This window comes from Stegodyphus dumicola, chromosome X1 (assembly GCF_044657685.1).
Source record: "Stegodyphus dumicola isolate Sdum_Otavi_A_Nest chromosome X1, ASM4465768v1".
NCBI lineage: Eukaryota > Metazoa > Arthropoda > Arachnida > Araneae > Eresidae > Stegodyphus > Stegodyphus dumicola.
Genome location: NC_140780.1, coordinates 47,130,421 through 47,149,677, shown reverse-complemented (window position 1 = coordinate 47,149,677; position 19,257 = coordinate 47,130,421). Strand labels below are relative to the sequence as shown.

General features: G+C 31.0%; 1 protein-coding gene across 10 annotated transcripts in view; it reads right to left on the bottom strand.

The window, feature by feature from the left end:
• LOC118205332 (myocyte-specific enhancer factor 2C-like) overlaps positions 1-19,257 on the bottom strand; it is a 523,715-nt gene that overhangs the window by 89,686 nt on the left and 414,772 nt on the right. The window contains exon 1 of one of the 10 annotated variants that reach the window (XM_085807881.1): positions 12,296-12,437. The exons of the other annotated variants lie outside the window; for them this stretch is intronic. The gene's annotated coding sequence lies outside the window, so the exon portion shown is untranslated. Of the gene's footprint in view, positions 1-12,295; positions 12,438-19,257 lie in introns of those variants that run through there. 10 annotated transcript variants of the gene reach the window in all.

The window sequence follows — 19,257 nt, the reverse complement described above, 5'->3', positions numbered from 1 at the left end:
CATACATACATTTATGCAGATTCTTCATTATTTAATTTCTTTAACTATAATACAGGGCTGTAATATTTGGTGGCAACAGTTTGAAAAGTGAACCGACATTTAAAGTTTTTAACGCAAAATGCCAAAACGAAATTAATAGCTCTTTTAGGCTAACACCCTTTGGGCTAATAATTCAAGATCAATTCAAGTTTTGTTAACAAGAAAAATCCGCATGGAGTAAGAAAATAAAGGAGTGGAACAACCGATAACTTTTATTCATTGTGCTTGACTTTTAAAAATAGCTTATAAGAAAAAAATCAACATTTATGACGATTTTTTGTTTATCTTAAGATATCTGATACTATCAATAAACATAAATGCATGCGAATAAATTAATATAAACTATAGGAAAAATCAAAACTACAACGAAATATTGTAGAGAAAATAATTAGAAAAGTTTTTATGTTAGGCAAACTCTCGATTGTATAACTGTAATTAATGGATTAATTTCAAAAATTTGAAACTAATGGCTGTAATTCAACTTCGCATGCCTGCTAATGGTTTTCATTAATCATCATTAGTGAGTTCGTTTAGCACGTCTGCAGAACACTAACGAAATTGTCTTTTCAGATCTGCCTATAGAAAATCTCTGATGCTATTTTCATACCATTAAAGGATTTATAACCCACATATGCAGTAAATGGATTCATACATTTAAAGGATTTAAATTTCTCGTGCGCTATTAACAGAATTAATCTTTCAGAAGTAATGGACGGACTCAACTAAGCTGTCTGTTCACTTCAAACGACTCTTTTCAAATATTTCTAAGTAATAACTCAACTTAACTAAAAATATTCAAGTGGACCGACTTTAATTCAAAAATCTTCATGATTTTTTAAAGGTTATTCTGGAACTTGAAAACATCATTGTAACATCTTCTATGTAGTATAAACTAGGATATATATTTTTATAAGAAATAATCTTACGAATTTTATTGCGTTTGTATGAATCCAAAAATTAGATGTAATATAAATGGTAGCCCATTTTCATAAATAAAAACTGCGCTGTATTTTGAAAGCTAAAATCCTATAAAGTCCAAAATAATAACGGCCAAGATATAAAATAACCATTTCCTGTATGTACAATTAATGGAGGGAATGCATTTTGCATTTCTAACGTAAGATACTAGTTAAGCATACATACATTAAATGCAAATGAATATAATATTTAACATCCGACTTTCGTAATCATTATTAAAGAATCTTTTAGCGTATATACCAATTCTTCATTAAAAAAAAATAAAATCACGTATAAATAAAGCTATTAAATGACATCATATAACAGCATAGTAGTTGAGAAAATATCTTATTATATGCCAGATATTTGCTACTAAACCAGCATAATTGCCTTCTAAGAAAACAAAAAGAGAAAAGAAGTAATGAAGAAGAAAGAAAACCCGATGCAAAAGAAGAGCACTAATGCAAAATTGAGAGGCAGCTAGAAAGCAGGAAGTAAAAAATAAAGTACCAAAGGAATAGAGAAACTAAAAACAGGAGTTGCTGTAGAGCAGGAAAGGAAATCAAAGAGAGAAAACAACCTTTGGAAAGTAATCAACGATCGCTTCCGAATTCAAGCAAGCGGCCATTTCACTGCCTAATAAATAGAAAGGCAAGGCATCAAATAATAATGCCCGTAGTCAACTTTCGATAAATGTATTTTCGCCCTGAATCCTTAACCGGAGTAGGAGGAAAAAGTTTTACGTTACTCGAAGGCATCTTCGGCGAAACATTGACCTACAAGAGAAGAACTCGCACGTGACGAAGGTAAAAGAACTTAGCGGACCAAAAATGGAGCACCGTTTCTCTCCGTCTCAGTTCCCCTTACAGTTGTTACGATTCACATTCTCACCCCTCCGACGCATCAGTGTTGGACGTCCACAGCGATAGCCGATTGTTTCGCCATTGCTTAGGTCACTGACTCACTATTACGAAATTTTCCACGGCTTTATTAGTGAGGGTCAAGCTCACGGGGAGCGAGAAGAAGAGTCACATTCCTTGACCTACTAAGAAGAATTCGATAGCTCTCAAACTTTTCTCATAAAAATTACGCTACCTTAAAATTACGATAAAACAGGTTTAAGATATTATCGCCAATCAGTAAAAAACACCAAAGCACTCACATATTTGTTACGTAATGATTTCATCGTAATTATTTTTAAAAACCAATTTTATTTAAGAATTATTTTTATTTACCTGAAATTATATTTATCAGTTACTCTTTTATATAACATACTGCATATACTTACGTTTCATACCAGTGTATATGAGCATACCTGTGTATGGGCACATATACATTTTCTTCGCATAAATACACGCAAATTTTGCCACCACTCGTTTTTTGTGTGCTCAGCGAAAGCCAAGCAGTAGACAGTGTGTACCACAGGATTTCGCATTATACGTAAGGAGTTTCGAAAGTTCTAGGAATTGAGTTCTAGTTCAGTTTCTAGAGCTTGTACACAACGCTGGCGGCCATAGACAAGCCTTGACATGTTTATGCAGCTATAACGTACAGTACTGCTTACTCCGATTCAGTTGTTTGACTGGCACATACGCATTTTTGTAGCACAGATTTGCGGCGAAGAGCAATCATTTTCTTTTTGTGAAAAGAATTTATGAAAACTTCAGAAATTGTTCAACGTCTGCGAGGAGTATTCGTTTGAAAAAGTTTTTATGAGATGTTCGATTTGAGAATTTAATATTGCCATAGATGGGTGGATTGAGGAGAACCGGAAAGGTTCTTTGAGAACGGTTTAAAAAAATTAATTTTTTGTTGGGATAAGTGTATTCAATTAAATGGGCTGAAACACTGCATTGAAAACTGAAGAAATAAAAAACTTATATCTAAATTCCTAGAGCTTTCGAAATATCCCTTGTACATAAAGAATATCTTTTCAGATCATATTTCAACTAAATAAAATTTGACTTCATATTAATAATAAAGAATTATTTTACTGATGACTGGCAGAATGAAAAAAGAGCAGGGGAGCAATATTTACGTTAAATGAGAAAATTTAAATTATATGATTCCTGAGTTTTTAATGTTGCATGCAAGAATATGGAATCTGATGTTACATGTGTAGACACTTACTCAGGAATATGAATTTATAGGTTCGATGACGAAAAAAGGCAATTAAATTATTATTATTTTTTTAAATTTTTGTTCTCGACATTAATTTATTTAAATAATTATTTTTAACTATTTTTATTGGAAGATTTATATATATATATATATATATATATATATATATATTTCCTATCTGATAAAGAATGTATAACAAAGTTAAAAAATTCGCTTATGACATTTAACACTAAATTAAAATTATTTAAAGTACTTCCATGTAGTTTAATAGTTATACTATATTCTAAATTTTTTTATATACATTCATTTTTATATTTTTTGGATGTGGTTAGGAAATCTCTATTTTTTTTTCCAATTCAACTCAAAATCTAAAGCTTCGAAACAATTGGTCTATGTTATAATCAGACGGGAAATGGTATATAAAGAAATATGTATTCAATAAGAGAAAAGAGTAAAAATTTACTCCTTATATAAACAAGTCTCTTAATTTTAAAATTCTGATAAAAAATTGTAGTAGTCACCCATTGCTCTTAACTGAAGCAATTTTATATATAAGAAAAGTGATTTTCATATTTTCAAGATATATGGATATGGCAAAGTTGAAGACTAAAAAATTCAATAAGCGTATTTGTTTAGTGCACATGCACACTTGGGGGGGGGAAGGAGAAAAGTCATTCGCACTATTAATATATTTGTCAAGCTAGATACACATAAGAAAAGGGTAACATGAATCGAAGAGTAGTTATTGAAATAAATTGTGAATGCCTATTTCTGTCCATGGTTATGCAAAATTATTCCTTAGGATGTGAACATTAACTTTTCGCCTGAAACTAAAATTGCAATATATAAATATCGATTACTTTACACTAATTGTTGAATTTTAGCAAATTATATACATACGAAGTATAGATTGAGTAAAACATTATAAGAAAGTAAAGAATAAATGATAAAGGCAATAACTGAATACAAATCATCATCTGAACGTCACAGAAATAAAAGGATTAAACTAACGAAGTAACAAAGTACAATGGTTTCACGGAAACAGAATTCACTTATGTCCCTATACAGTAAAGGCGAGTAGCATAAATTTGTGAAGGTCATTAACTTTTCCACCATAGATTCCCTATGAACTGCAAATGGAATTCCTGAAAGCATCGCAGTAATGTTAACTTAGGTAAGATCATTTCATGATTAGTTAAGATCATGTCAAGTAAAGAAATGACCTTACCTAATGCATGCAGCAGAAAATTTTCATTTTATTAAATATTGTTCCAGTTGGCATGCAGGTTATATCTAATGCTGCCATTATCACCACTGCAAATATCGGCAGAAGCTTCTGGTAGAGTGTATCTTCCACGCATATGAAATGTGGTCATCTGTTATTCACATTAACCACTAACCTTTATACAAGGTACATGAATGAATATGCACTTCCAATAGCTTTACAAGAAAGATACGGAGGCCTTATGTTATACCTAGGTACTTATTCTTCAGAAATTGGTTAGCAAAGGGAAAGGGACTTCATCTGTAAAGAAAACATCGTCTCACTCTGGGGGGGGGGGGGTCGAGTACTGCTCAACCCGTTTGTAGGCACATTCTCGTCTCTGTTCAGTAAACAATGTAATGCATGCTAAGTCATCTTGCATGCAGTCCCCTCATCTGAAGCCTTATGAAAACTGTCCAAATTAAATTATATTTTCGTTGACATACTAAATTTCGAATAAGATGAGTAGAAGCCATTTTCATCGAAATGCTACAGAGAAATGCCAGCTACTTGTAAGTGGTTTTCATAAGGGAATCTTGCAGTTACACCCTGTTAGCACTGTTATTATCCGAAAATATCCTCGAAATTTAAGACATATAATTCAGAAGACATTTAATCATTTTGCCAGTGTTGCTTGAGATTATCTAGTTTTAGTCTGCTGCTATTTAATTACTTTGAAGACTTATTAGGGTTTTGCACAGGATGCGCTTTAAGATAAATTCAAATGAAACCGCTTAATTTGTTTTTTAACATGTATTAACAGGAACTCGACCTGCCCTATACTGCTATGGAAGAAATATTTTTGTAAATTATTTACATTATATTATATATCATAGATGAACTACACTTGCTTTCTACATAATCAACAGCAAATGATTATGTAATTAATAAAGTTGTCAATCATAACGGTAAGGAATATTCGAAATTTGGTTTTATACTTCTCAAAGGTAAACAGCTATTTTTCAGGAAAACTGTTTATGAACTTTAGCATTTCACTGTGCGTATATAAAAATACAAATTAGAAGACATTCACAGATAACCCAAACAGAAACAATTCTCAGAAATTAAAAAAAAAAAAAAATAATAATAATAATAATAATAATAAAAAATAAAAAATAAAAAAAAATACCTGATTCAGAGTAAATATTAAATTCTGAATGAAACGAAACTGTAATCATGGATAAATCAGTTATTGCAATCTGAACGAAGCAGAAATGAATATTATTTTCCCATCAATAATGTAAAAGCAAGAATTATCAATAAAATGCAGCATTAGGATTATACCGATTTTTAACCTTATTATATAACGAACTACTGTATTCCTGAGTTTCAAACTTAAAATGCCAACTTAAAAAATAAACAATTAATAATACAGTAATGAAGACTGTAAGTGTCTTCTGGAATTTTAATTGGCTGGTTAATTAGACTGTGAAGAAGTATTTAATTTTACAGCAAGTGAAAGCTCAGTTATGTTAGTTTCCCTCCCAGCAATAGTAAAATTTTTTCAGACAACAACAGGATGTATGTATATAATATAAAACAATAACTGGGAGGTAGGGTATTATCAAGACATGAGCACTTTTCTCGTCATTAATTTCAGAATTCATTTATGATTAAATTATATTGTCTGCAATTAGAGATAAACACGAAAAAAAGAAATTATTAATTTATGATAGTCAGGCATACGCACCAATAAAATGACAGATTTTTGAACTTTAAATATTAATATTCTATTGCAAGAAAAATATAAGCAACGCTAAAGAAAATTAATAACCTCAAAAGAAGTCGAATATTAAATGATACAATCACGACAGTCATTTGATTTCGAAATCACTGTCTTGATTTTGTGTGTCTGATGTTTTGAAACTGTTTTAAGCAGCAACTGTAAAACAGTTACACGTTTTGAATAAGTATGAAGAAGGATGAGATTTCAAATAAAAATTTTAAAAAATTCTGTTTTATGGAATTCCGATTTTTTGGATCTAAAATACTTATTAATTAGGAAAATTTTCACAATTGATAATTTTATGTTATCAGTAACATTTTATTTCACTTCCCATGCTTGGGTCTAGAAATTAAAGATGAACGCGAGTATACGTAAATAAAAACAAAAACGACTGCTTACAATGCATAATGAGTTAATCAGTATTTACAGTATAAAAAGCAATGAGGAAAAAACACAAACGAGGGGGAAAAAGTGCTTCATTTATTTATTTTTCCTCCAAAAATGCAAAACTTTAATTTCTTAATTACGATTTTGAAATCAAGAATTCTTGAAACAGCAGTTTAGCAAATACGGTAAATTTTGAGTTTACTAGGAAACATTTTTGTAAAAATGAATTTTAAGGACTTCAACGTTTTAAGAGAGAAAACTGCTTTACAATTCTTAATAAAATATATGTATAAACATTTTGATACATTAAAAAACAAATCCTACCTATGAAATGGATAAAAATTAGTTTTTGCATTACCTCGTTAATATAACCTTTATATAAAACAAAAAACGTACTTTAATAATTATTTTATATTTGATTTCGGCGTACATCTCTTCATACATCCCTTATGTTTAAATAGAAATAAATATGTGTTACGTTTAATTCATCAGTTTTAATTTAGTCATTATATTTAAGATGGTTAAACACCATTATATTATCTTAAATTCATCAATTTTATATAAAGGTTATATTATTAATAGAAATTATGAGGAAAGAAATTTATCGAAGTTTGTAACAAACAAGAAATTAAGAGTTTCTGCTAACTTCCGTTTGTTTTCCAAGGCGCCCAATAGATGGCTCTGTAGCCAGCTGAGTAAGGGAATTGAATGGATCAGTATATTTTTCGCACGCGATTTAAAAAAGCTATTGAAGGCTGAAACGTGTTTTATTAAAATAATTTTCATTTTGAAATCAATCATAATAAACGGAATATAAAACTATAAAATTTTAAATTAATCGATTGAGGATTATAAGTTATTAAGTTCTTTATCTATTCTAGGGTAACTAATTTGTAATCTATAACATCGAAAATTATATATACTTTTACACCCTCAGTCAGTCAAATTTCAGAATGCTAAATTAACAAATTCAACTAAACAAATTAAAAGAACTACGCATCATTTCTTTCTTACAGGAAACTACACAAGATAGTTTCCACTTCCCGAAATTTTTTTTTTTCCCCTCGTACCAACCAGTTGGTTTGAGTGTGTTAATTTCAAGCGTATTTAATAGTCAGTTTAGATTTATAATAAAGAGAATCACTTATGCCACTTAGAATTAATTGTAATTAACATGTTAAGTATGTCTTTATAGGTCCCAACTTAAATATTCTTTAAACATGAAACATTAATAAGCCATTAAAACACACACAAAGGAAAATTTTCGTAAATTTTGAAGATATTAAGTAATTGTTGAACGTTCAGACATTACATTAAGCATTTTATTATAAATTATGACAGCCTCCTTGCAGCGTTCTATATATTTCCTACTATTTTTGTTAATATTTTCTTGTCTAAGAATATAATGAATCTGGAGCATTTGCGAGAAAACAGAAAGATGGAGGATACGGGTTTATGAATAAAAAGTGATTTATATTCTGTTTTCCTTACTCTCTAAAATTCATTTTTCCTAATTTCTCACGTTCTCCTTTTATGCTTGATTACACATTAAAATTAGAAGCTCATTCGCAGCCAGCTGCATTTTTTATCAATTAATTTTATTTTACGTGTTAGGTCTCAGTGAGTTCAATGGGTGCGTGGGAGAGGATGGGGAGAATAAATGTCATTCACCCCGATGTTTGTAATAAGGAACTTTTAAAAATTATTGAATTTACTCTAAAAGAGTATAAAAATGGTATCTTTTGCAGAAAACTCTTTAAGGTGATTAAAAAAATAAGTGTTTCTGTACAAGAAAACATAATCATGGGTAATATTCCCAAAACCGCAAACATAAAGTATTGTAATACGATGTTGCATTCACTCTTAGCGTCACGTGATATAAAATAATAGCATGGTACTATCATGTGACATTAGCATGGACGTTATCCAACAATTAAAATTTTGAAGGAACTGAAAGAGAATGGTGGAAAGAAAACTACATTTTTTTTTTTTTTAACTCTGTGTAAGTTACATTTGGTAAATAGTAGATACGTAATACAAGCATTTCTGCGCCTATCTTATAAGCAATGAATATAGTTCATGAAACTTGTCAATCGTTAGGTTATTAATTATTAACTTAAATAACATTCATGTAAGCAAAAGAAGGTTACAAAGTTCTTCAATTAATATGAATAATATCAATTAAAATCACAAGATAAAAGTCAATAAATAAATTTCTTCTCATATGGGAGAAAGAGTCATACACATTGCTAAATTTAAAAGAGGCTGCAAGCTTTTTTAGCTTCGAAAACTAAGCAATATTATGACACTGTAACAGCGATCGAGCAATTTTTTTCAAATAAATTTTTAGTTTCAAAGAACTGCTTTGAAGTTCATTAGCTTAAGTAATCAATCTGATTAATAAAACAGTCAAAATTATTACTAATATTGTAAAACAATAAATCAGAAATTAATAACAAAAAAATCCATGAACTAGAAAATTTCGCTTACAAAAGTATAATTATTAATAAAAATATTAAAATGTAATTTATTTAAAATATTAATAAATAAAGTTAAAAAAGTGTTAAGAAAAAAAACTTGAATCAGTCTGAAATTGAAATAATTCAGTTTGATTAGCATTAGAAAACTTTTTGCCTTAACCAAAAAAAAAAAAAAAAATATTATTTCAGAGTTTATTTGAAATATGGTGCGGGAAAATTACAAATGACCCAAGTGCTTAGCTTCGTTCATGAAAGAATTCAGCAATGCGTAAAAATATTAAAAATCATGCCTGAATATTAAACATTATGCCTATCTTTTGCTAATGTCCAGGAATTGTTAACGAGCAGAAAATTTCAGGACTGTAAACCCACTGACCTTAGCCTGTGAGGAATCATCGCATTTCCCCGTGCTTGCATTCGTGATGTAAGTGGTTATCATACCCAGCTAGCAGCTGAAACAACCGTGATTTAAATCCCGGCGAGGACCAATTTTATGCTGAGCCTAATAGTATCTGCCGTTATTCTCTAAAAATTAACGGAAGTTGATAAAAGAATAATATTGAAAGAGTTGGGGGAAATAATGGTTAGAATAATGAAAGCAATTATATTTAATGCGAATGATCTGTATTTAATTTGAATTTCTAGCTCACAGTTAGATGTTACGGTACATGTTACTGAAATAAATGATACGATAAGTAACAAAATAAGGAAGCACGGAATTACACTTCTTTTTCTGAACTCTCGAGTGATTTCTTAATTAGTAGCAGGAAATAAAAAGCTTGAAACGCTTTAAAAATAATGGGAGAAAATAAAAACACTATTATGATTATATATTTTGTATTATCTATCATTATGATAAAGAAAAACAATATACATGTAAATGTTCGGTATAAATAGAAATTTTAATTTTTATGGAGAGACACTCAAAAGGTTGGAAATAGGATTTCATTTAAAACTACATTCGTTTTTATCAGCTTAATTTCGAATTAAGTAAATATTGATGTTTCAAAAAATTTCATTTGAAGTTTACTGCATATAACTGATCTTTCCACAGTATTAAAAAAGCTCAATGTTCATCTGCACAGCGTAATTTTTTTCTTATTTTTTTAATTGAATCAGATCGCAGAATTTAAATTAAATCGTTTATCAAATAAATACTCCGCCTGTATGCTAGAGAAATGTACAACTTTTCATGAAACACAAACATTGCAGTCACAATGTGGCAGTGGACGCAATGCCTCATGAGCTTTTAAATGGAAGACTTCCGGAAGTATTTTGTTATCACAGCAAAACTCAGGGGATTGCGGCAGAGACCAATTTACAGGGGCACTCTCCCCGCAATGCCGGAACGTGAAACGCAGACTCCGAGTGGGGAAAAAAAAAAAAAAAAAAAGGAAAGAAAGAAAGGGAAAAAAAAATAATAATAAAAAATTATTTGCCGTCATTCAAGACACCTCTGCACTGAGACAGAGTTGTTATGAATTTAATGGAATTTTAAGGTGAAAACCGAATTAAGCAAAGAAAATTATGCACGATTTAAAAAATAAATGAAAAATAAATAAATAGTAAATGAATAAAAAATAAAACAAATAAAGACAACTTTGACAATTGCTATTCTGTGCCACTGGTGTGACTAAGAAAAGTCTTTATGCATTTTTTTAAAAATTAATATTGCATTCAGCGGAAAACTTTACGACAAAGTTATCAAATATAGCCTTTTTGACTTTACAAAATAGACAAAAATATAAAAGCACATAAGTGAACACATGTATGAGAAAACGCAATTAAAAATTATTTTAAGATTTAATTTAAGACGCAAAATAAGTAGAGTAAAATAATCATACTTTATCACAGAATAATAAAGTTGCATAATAAAACGTTATGTTCGTCTTAATTTATTCAACTGCAAAAAATATTTTAATCAAATAACAAATAAGAAAAAAATAAACTCTTAATCGTCGTTCTCATTTTGATAAATGGTGAAAGTATTATCTTATGGAATGTCTTATATAAGTATTAACTAATCAAGTCAAATACGGTTGCAGTTATCATAAGATGCAAAGAAAAAATATTAAGAAAATGAAGTATGCATCTGTTGTTAATGACGAACTAATCCAGTTTCTGCGTTCTAAGTCAACATTTTTTTCTTTTCATCATTTTCCGTAAACAGACACAATATCCTCGAAAAAATTTGGAATAGGGTTTGTGGGGGGGGGGTGGAGAACATTATTTACTTCCCAAAAATGAAATAATATAAATGATGAAGCACACAAAGTTTAAAATATACACCTATAATCTCACAAATTTATACCATGATTTAAGCATGGAAATAAATAAGATTAACACCAAAAATAATCTGCCTTTTTGAATAAATTTAAAAATGAACAAAGAAGATAATAATTTAAATAATTCATTAAATTTTGTGACGTATTAATGAAAATTTAAAACTAAACAAAGCTTATATATCTAAGCGTCAATTCAGAATAAAATAAATTTAATCAAGACAAATACGACTCATTCTGTAGAATACTGAACATACCGATCGTAGAGTTACTTTCACCATGGTGTAAAACACTGACACACTACGTTACTTTCGCTTTTTGTATTTCAATTTATAAATAAAAGTTTCCGAAAACAATGATAAGTGAGATGAGGTGTCAGGTAAACATCTATGTAAAACATACAAATGTTTCAGACTAAGATATTTAAAAAAAAAGACATGCAAAAATTTTAAGATAACAGAAACCTAAGTAATAACTAAATATAAACTTTACAAAGCAATAGTTCAAAATGAAATAAAGTTCAATTAAATACATTCAAGGTAATTCTTTAAAATATGGAGCACAAATCATAACTAATATGCACCGTAGTTCATTAACTGTATCCAACCTTAAATTACATAGAATTTTTTAATCACGGCAAAAATAAATAAAAAATTAAAAAATATAAAATAATTTTTTAAATAATTAATGCTTCTAAGATTTTGACTCTAACAAACTATTAAAAATAAAAACATTGCACGTACCACATGCAGCGCTCTAGTGTATTTATTCGTCATTTGTTGGCTCATAACGTGAAGACATGAGAGTTTCTCAAAAAGTAAACAACACATAGTAGTGATGCACATGGTTGGTTATAAATTGTTTTCAAATAAAATTCTTAATGAAATCAAAAAAATGAAGGACTATCGAAAACACAAAATACTGTATTAGAAAACAAACCTTAAACGTCCAAAAAACAAAAAAAAGTTGAAAACAGAGGAATGTTTTTTGAAGCTAAGAGAGCTCGCGAAACTGACAAGTAACCAAAAATAGAACTTACCTCCAGTACGCTCTAGGGTCCTGCCAATCTGTGGCTATCCATCGGAGGAGACACAACGTGCGTGTGGAGGCCGCGCGTGCGCAGATGCCTCTTCACGACGTCATGAAGCGTCGTCCAATGAGGACAAAGCAAGCCCAGAGCTTCTTAACAGCCTTTGGGTCAGGTTCCAACCGTGGCGACAGGTGAATTTTTTTTCAGTTTCATATCCAGACTTGGCGAAGTAGCGCTCTCCATCCATGCTTATGCTATCGGAACTTAACAACAAAACGAAGGTCTCGGTCAGCATGCAGCGCGTAACTAGAATTTGCGTGGGTTGCTTTTACAATGGATTTTTTTTTTAAAGAGAGTCGCTCAAAAACAAAGGATGATCAGGGTCCATTATTGATCTTTTTTTGTTTACGGTTATCACCAGTCTCATCACTCTTCTTAAGTAATATAAAAATTTTAAAACACAGTTTCGATTAAATGGGGGGATGATTCGAAATTGTTTTCGGTTATTCCGTAATACTTGAAAAATATTCACGTTCATTTTACAATCAGAAATAGGAATTTTGTATTTCATAAAAGATTGCAAAGACTATGGCAGAATAATAGATTATTACAGCATCTGAAATGGTATATAGATATTTAGGATTTTAAACTGATTTCAAAGCAATGTTATTTGGACAAGTAGCTACTCTAGATGTAACTCAATCCTAGCCCGTTCAGTGCGTGACTTTTTTTTCATTCCGTGTAAATTTAGGGACACTGTCCAGCTTCATTCAAATTCTTCCATATCATTCAAATTTTAATATAAATTTAAATATGCTCAGCGTATCGCGATAATGGGAGTTAAGATGCAAAAGACGTTTTTAACAAAAATGTGCAAAGTTGAGGAGTGCGTTAAAACTGATTCTCTGAAACTGTATTTCAAAGCAGAATTTGATCATGAAACCTACATAGAAACAACATGATGAAAGTACAGTACGCTCTAGGGTCCTGCCAATCTGTGGCTATCCATCGTAGGAGACACAACAACGTGCACAAAAAGGTGCTTTGTCAAATCCTGGCCCGTCAGTGCATGATTTTTTTTCATTCCGTGTAAATTTAGAGATAGTGTCCAGCTTCATTTAAATTTTTCCATATAATTTAGATTTTAATATAAATTTAAACATGTTCAGCATATCGCGATAATGGGAGTTAAGATATAAAAGTCATTTTTAACACAAATGTGCAAAGTTGAGGAGTGTCTTAAAATTGATTCTCTGAAACTATATCTCAAAGCAGAATTTGATCATAGAAAAACATGATGAAAGCAAGCACAAAAAGTGCTTTGTCATTACATAATGTTCTTCTATTACCCTTAAGTCATGACGCCCAGACGGGAAAGGTGGTTAGTAATTGTGACAGTTGTACCGAAGGGCTCGCGTTTGAATCCAGGAGAAGATTGCCTGTTCCTTCATAGGAAGTATCGGTGGCGCCTGTTAGGTACCTGACCACAGTTTCTGGCCTTAGTGGCCAAAGCCTAAAAAGGCTAATGCCTGCCATAAACGCTTACGTCATAGTTCTTTAGATATGACATACTTATTGCAGAGATATTAAATTTGCAGTAACTCGAACGCACATACTGTGGCTGAATAATTAATACTATTTGTAAATAAAATTAAATGAATAATTGCTAATAATAGTAAAAGAAATTTAGTTTAATTACTTAAGTAAAGTTTAATTACTTAGAATTTTAATTACTTAGGTAAAAAGTTAATTAGCAAAAATAAATTTCTAATAATGCCGGGAAAATGAAATGAGTTGCATTTCTTACATGACGTATATTTTTCGGGAACGGATGATATAGTTATAAAGTATTTGCATTAAAATTAGGCAAAGATGTTTTCATTCAAAAAAAGAACTTGCTAGAATTCAGAATAATACTTTTATAAATGTTAGGGTAAAAACCAGAAATAATTACATACCTACATTTTGCATGTTATTGAAAAATTAGTCTTGCATTTTATTTCTAAGTTTGTTCATTCATACATAAAAAATGACTTACAAGTTAAAATATATGCGCAATTCATAAATATTCTGTCTAAAATTAGTTTCTAATATTTTGAAATTATTTCTTTACAAAATCGCGCAGAACATAACAACTGTAAGATCGAAGTTTTAAGTCGCATAATTTCATATTTAGTTTTTTCTTAATAAAATTTGTTTCAGCATCTATTTCTATAATACCTTAAAAGCCTGTATGCGTAAGCGCCGTACGCATAAAGTACCGTATGTGTATGCGTAAGTGCCGTACGCGTGAAGCAGCGTATGCAATTATTCATTTAATTTTCTTTACTTTATTTCTTCTTAACAGAGGAAATATTTCGTGTCGTTTACGTTATCTGACTCACCCAGACATCACAAGCATATTGCATTTTCCAATAAAGTGTATACAATACCTTCTGCTTCAAAAATATGTCCTAGTTATAATTACATAATCGTGAAAGTAATTTAAATTACCCTAGTAAACTTTAAATTATTTTATGAATTTATGAATAATTTTAGCGATTTTTTTTCCATATAGATTTAAGTGCGAAAATTTATTTAGAATTATAATATCAATTTGAAATGCAAAACTAATTTTAATATTAACTTGTTTAAATATACCAAAACTAACATCTGAAACTACAGATAATAATCAACAGTATCAATTTATAAAGACTGTCCCGTCCGGAAAACTTTAAATATAAACATCTGTAGAAAAAGACAAATTTCTATAAAATTTCATCAGAATAGTTTATACTGAAAGAGCAGAATATTATGTGATATATCCCACCGAAGTCCCTACCTGGTCTTTAGTTTTGCAACCGTTGGTCGTAAGTTCCAACCCTCGTACAGTTACAAAAATGTTTTCATGAGGCTAGGATCCATGTTTTCGAATTTTTTAATTTAAGAAAAAAATAATTTTATATATCAAACACGAAATCTTTCGTTTTACTCGCTACTCTGGGTCTTCTACTTACGTTTAGGAAAATTTTGTACTCGTTCTAAAAAATTAAGCACAAAACGCACGACAAAAATTAACTAAGAATTTGATGTTAAATTCGTGAATCAAGTTCAGGGCCCGTACACAAATTGAAGAGCGAAATATTTGCATTTGCAAGTATCTAAAAATGAAATATCGTTTAGAAAAAGGTTTCTGGTATTGAGAGATTACATGACGAGCGTTTCTATGCAAATTATTATGAAAAATATTGATCAATATAATTTTTCTTAAAATGGAGACCTTATTCATAGAATTGTATAGAATTACTATTCTAGAGAACACTAGCAGGCTTCACTATTGGCACATAGCCAACCCATAATATTATTTGCATTAAGAAAATGAAAAATGTTTACACTTTAATGAATTTAATGATTATCAGGTGATATTAATAACGTATTATTAGACTTTGAAAACTTATAAATTATGTGTGTGAAATTCTTTCGCCATACCAAATGTAATAAAATTATAATTAAAGACACTAGTAAATGACATAAGAATGTTACTGAATGGCATTTAAAGGGAAAAAAAACCAGTCTCGAATTATTCTAATTTACTTATTAACCGATCTTCTCAATGCAAATTTCAAATGGCGTCAAATATCGCAAATTTTGAATGAGTCAAACTTCTTTTGTTAAGAGTCTTGTTATTGTTTATAACGTTATATTCATGTGTTTTATTGTTTATAGCGCAAAAGTTTCTTAAATATAAGTAAGAGGATTTGAGGAGCGTATAAAAAGTTGAGTTTCATATTTTATTCAAAATAAATTTTTAAAAATTTAGAAATGCTAAGCATGCTTTGCGTCATTTGAAACAATTTTATAACTGGAAGTTATATGTCTACGAACAACGGTTGCTTGGTTTGGTTTGGTTTGATAGATTATGGCAAAGCACACTAGGACTATCCGCCTAAGGGGAAAGATGTCTTCGTGGAGGACCTTTCTAAGGGAAACTGGCTCGTATATATGTTAGATATGAGGAAAACCACTAAAACGCCTTTGCAGCCAGCCCGTTCGCCTGGAATAGAACCCAGGTCAGAACTACTAGTGTTCAGCAATTTTACCGCTCGGCCGCTGGTGGACCCGAACAACAGTTGCGAAAATAACGGCCGCGTAAGGACTTTTGTTGACACGCTGTATTACATAATTTGTTCCAAAATTTCCATGGAAAGGATCGTGTTCAACTTACAGATTTCGTGAGAAACTAGTTGAATTACATAAAAGTTAAACAACTTCGGTTTTACAATTAGAGATGCATGCTCTTTCGTTTACATCATTCAAACGGAAATAAAAGCTCTTGAATGGAAATTCTGGAATTTATTTTACGGAAAAGCTTTTAAAAATAACCTTATTTATGAGAATGACAAGTTCAAGATAAAAACCTTTTTTTCATTTGGTACGAAAACGAATACATAGGTCTCTGTTTCTTGTTTAGCGGTCTCTGTTCTTTTGCAAACTGAGCAGCATTTTTAAATGACATTGATAGAATCGTTAATATATGCAATAAATAGATATAATATATATATAAAATAGGGGGACCGGAAAGTAATGTCGTTTCTGCGCATGTTGACAACAGACCAACAGATGCTAAGGGCAGAAGTGGAAGCAAATCCATGTCAAACAATCTTAACCAACCTTGGTCGACCATCCAAGAACATTTAAAGCAGAATGGAAAAATAAGCAAAGCAGGTGTGAGTCCCCCCGTAATCTGACCGAAAAGAACAAAGCCAACCTATCCATCACATGCAACGTATTGCTTCAACGGCACCATACAGAACCGTTTTTTGATCGTTTGATTAGTGGAGACAAAAAAATCCAAAACTCAAACGGCAGTTTTAATAGGGGTTACAAAGGGTTTACATCCCGAAAAGACGCTTCTGGGTGTTTGATGGAGTATTCGCGGAATTGTTCATTTTGAATTGCTAAAACCTGGACAAACTGTTAATGCAGACCTTTATTGTGAACAATTCGATGGAGTGAACTAATCTAGCTTTCAGAGTGACTAGCTTTCAGATTCATTTATTTATATATGATATATAGCAATGGTCTGTTATGAAATTTCCACTAATTTAGTGATATATGCTGTGAAAATTCCTCCTTTACTGTGCGTTAAAATTAAATTACAATACCTATGATCATTATCCGGCACAGAATGCATGCATATGTATTATTTTAAAAAAGAAGTAATACAATTGATGGGATCAGATTACATTAAGCGCACCACAGTTTTTAAAAATAAACTATCAACTCTTTTCTTGCATCAAAATTTTTGCTTCAGGAGTAATAATTACCCACGCATAATTTGCAAAGATTTCTTACATTTTTTGAACCACGAAACGCAAGAAATCAGTTTTGCCCATGCCGAGACTTTCCGATTGCTACCCGGACGTGCTCTCCATTTACACCGCGAAGGTACGTGGTAAGGAGATAGAAAGTTCTTTATACTCCCTCACCCCACTTAAAGGGAGACTGGGGAGGCTGGAACACCAATCCCAGTGGTGACGATGCGAATTTCTTTTACTGCTTGAACTACCATAATTTCCCTTTAACTTTCTATATATTTTTAAAGTATTAGAAAGCAGTTCAGTTTAATATCCTGTTCAGTAAAACCTATTACTTTCAAATGTCCGCTGTATAATCTTGAAACCATATTCATTCCACACTGTTTACACTTATATCACCAAATACAGTTCAGTGTGAAAAGTCTAAACAAATGTCTTCCTAATTTTTAGACTTCGGCTATAACGTTGACTGCAAGTTAATTGCAGTTTACAAAAATAAAAGCATCTACACGAGGGGGGAAGGGAAAGTAATTTGCTCATAAAGCAATATATAAGGTTATAAGGTATTTTCTCCCTTCTTTCTGCATGTCTTCGTGGTGTTACGGTAGCACACTTGGCGTGTATTCGAGAGGTCCAGATTCGAGTCCCGGCGAGGGCATTGTTCTTTTTTCATGTCTCCTGCTTCAAAACAATCTAATGAATCTACAATGGCGCCCGAACTAAAAGGTGTTGGATGATGATTCTTCACCACCAGGATTTGTCGATCGGGTCCCTTAATCCCCAGTCGCCCTTTAAAAGGGTATTTTGTAAGGTATTTTCTCTCTCCTTTCTGTATACCTTAGTGGTGTAACGGTAACACACTTGGCGCGTATTCGAGAGGCCCGGGTTCGAGTCCAGGTGAGGGCATAACTCATTTTTCATCTATCCTGCTTGAAAATAATCTAACGACTCTACAAGGTAACATAACTAAAGCAGAAAAAATTTTATTACAATTTATTTCAAAGAGAAGACTGCTATGTTTTGCAGAGCGAAAGTTGTGCAAATATTCTCTTGACCTAATAAAGGAACAACCTAAAAAGGGAAGATTTTTTAACCAAGCGGGCAATACAAACATAACAAGCTCGGGCGCAACGAATCTATTAGATTCGCATATGATAGGTTTTTTTTTTTTTTTTTTTTAACTTAAATAGAACATAGCGCATAAATGTGCATTTTATTTATTCAAAATTAAATTTTACTTGTAACACAATGTATTTATTGCAGAAATTAAACATAAAAATGAACGAATCATAAAACTAAAATTTTGAATAAAACTATCCGTTTCAAGGGTGATTAGGCAAATACCCCTTTTCATCAGTAGGAAAAAAAGGAACCTGTGCCTGATCGCTCTCAAAATCGATAAAGTTTTATTAAAAATCAATGTCAAACTAACCGCTTTTATCCAATAGGGGAAGCTACTTTTAAATATAAATTCTTTACGATCCTCAGAATGATCCTTTAGGAATCGATCCACGAAACACAATTTTCTTCTTTATTTAAAGAAAATTGCGAACTTCTCGATTCTCTAAAGGAAGAAGTTAAGATAAAGAAGTTAAGTTGCTGTGGGGAAAGCTACTTTTAAATATAAATTCTTTACGATTTTCAAAACGATCACAGGACTTTTACATCTGTTAT